The following is a 2,268-nucleotide window of genomic DNA, read 5'->3' on the forward strand; positions in this document are numbered from 1 at the left end:
GTGCCAGGGGACTTGCAATGACCTCGGCCAGTTCCTTTAGAACTCTAGGGTGGAGATCATCCGGACCGGCTGACTTTAATACATCCAACCCCTCCAGAAGCTCCCTAACTAAATCCTCGCTAACCCATGGCCCAGGTGTGCCTCCCCCTGGGCTCGAGGGGAGCCCAGCACGGAGGTGGCTGTTCTGGTCCCTACTTAGGAAGACAGAGGCAAAGAAATCATTAAACAACTGTTCACCAGGACACCCTTGGGAAAACTCGGAGTAATGGTCACAACTTCCTGGAAGACTGTTTCAGGCTCAACCTTAGGAAAAACTACTTCACAGCTAGAGTGTCCAGACTGTGGAATAAGCTCCATCCAGAGGTGGTGCAATCGTGTACCCTGGACATTTTCAAGAGGAGACTGGACAGTCACCTTGCTGGGGTCACCTGACCCCAACTGTCTTTCCTGCTTGGTGCAGGGGGATGGACCCAAATATCTTCTGAGGTCCCTTCCAGGCTTACAATCTATAAATCTATTAATTGAATAAAGTGGAAGGGAGTGAGGTTATTTTGTTGTTATCCAGTTTAGGACATCTAGCACCATCAGTCTACCACTGCTGGTGTTCTCCCTGATTGTAATGATCTGCATAATGACCATAGGGCTAGATCCACCATGAGACTTTTGCACAGAGATTCTCTGCATTGCCAACTCTAGTTTTCAGGCACCTGGCTCCTGCAATGAAGTGCACACTGAGATTACACCTAAGTGAACTGGAAGAGTTCCTCAGAATTCCTAACAGCTAGCACACTGAGCCAGAGAGACAGTTAAGTCAGCAGTAGAAAACTGGGACGAGAGGGGTATGTATCAAATTCTGCAATTCCTCTGGGCTCAGGCATCTGTTTCAAGTCTGAGGTAGGCACCTATGTTCAGTTGACATTCACAGCCCTAAACTACTCCCCAGTAAGTAAAACACAACATCACTCTGTAGCCAGCCATAAGGCTACTCAAAAGGGAGAGGTGATACTGGGACTGGGTTCCTGCTCCCAATGCTGTTTATGTATTTTTCAGATGATTTTTTAAATGAAAAATACATAACTAGGACCAGGTCCTCCCTTCTCAAAGGGATGCCTTTATTGCTGGGTCCCCTAAGCACATTTTTAATTAGCTTATGTAGTGATAGAAGTTCTAATTTAGAGATGCTCCTAACAGGAGACTGAGGGAGTTGGGAACTGGGTCCCGCAGTTAAGGAGAAGCTAGCTAATTAGTCACAGAGCCAAAGGGTTTGTAGAGGTTGCCTCCTGCTCCACAATTAAATTCTGCTGTTCAGTTCTTGTCATTCATGTATGCTAGTGTTTATGGAACGCAATGTTCACTACACATTATAGCAACTTCCTCAAAATGGGAAAAATCACCAAAGACAAAAGGATCAAACAAATGCTGAGCTATATAACTTACATTAGTTTCTGGATATTCATTCATTTTTTAATCCTCCTCCTAGTTTCTTCTCCTATAGGGGTTCTTCTTTCACATATCTCCCATTGACCTCTTTGAAAAGAGTAACGGAGAATTAATGCGAAAGTGGAGCAAAGTATGGAGTGAATATTGCAAGCAAGGTGAACATTTCAAGTATGCGGATTCAATGACTTCACTTGCACATGTTTCACCAAACTGAACTCAGTTTATTAACATTTCTACATGAAGAATGCTGCACATTCTGTGAAGTCTTATTTTCCTGAAAACGTGTAGGTTGGCTGCTACTTGTTTCCCTAGAGAAATCTATTTTCAAAGAGCAGTCAATTTCTTTGCCTCCACCCATGCAAAATATAACATATCGTGTATCCCTACCAGTTGAACTGCTGACATTAGCTGTAAGCTCCAAAGATTTTAACACAGTAACTTTTGCAAATAGTTTTCCATAAAGGTAATTAATGTTCTTGTTCTTAGATAGGCAATTTCAAAGAAAACTTGAAGCTCAAATAGGGCATTTAACTTTGAATCATCTTGTTTAAATAATGGAACAATTTTGAGGTAATACTATTTTCACTTCAGAGAGAATAGTAAAGCTAGAGTGGATGCTTGTAATTCATATTTAAAGGAGTAAGACAGTAGGCATTTGGATTTCAGACACAGAGAGAGAGAGAGAGAGATGTCCTTAGGGAAGTTTCTGCTACAGAACAATCCAAATTCTGCTTACACACTTCTTTGTGGTAAGACTTTCTTGCACAACAATTTGGAGTCTCATGAAAAAAGTAATGTTTTCTTTTAAAAAAGCTTTCTGATGTTTTA

The 2,268-nt window shown here is 41.9% G+C and overlaps 1 long non-coding RNA gene across 1 annotated transcript in view; it reads right to left on the minus strand.

Annotated features, from left to right (window-relative positions):
• LOC109324899 overlaps positions 1–356 on the minus strand; it is a 10,389-nt gene extending 10,033 nt beyond the window's left edge. The window contains exon 1 of the long non-coding RNA XR_002105033.1: positions 246–356. This is a non-coding gene — a long non-coding RNA (uncharacterized LOC109324899). The remainder of the gene's footprint in view (positions 1–245) is intronic.
• Positions 357–2,268: the final 1,912 nt, after the last annotated feature.

Source organism: Crocodylus porosus, unplaced genomic scaffold (genome assembly GCF_001723895.1).
Source record: "Crocodylus porosus isolate Cpor-Errol unplaced genomic scaffold, CroPor_comp1, whole genome shotgun sequence".
In the NCBI taxonomy this organism is placed as follows: domain Eukaryota; kingdom Metazoa; phylum Chordata; order Crocodylia; family Crocodylidae; genus Crocodylus; species Crocodylus porosus.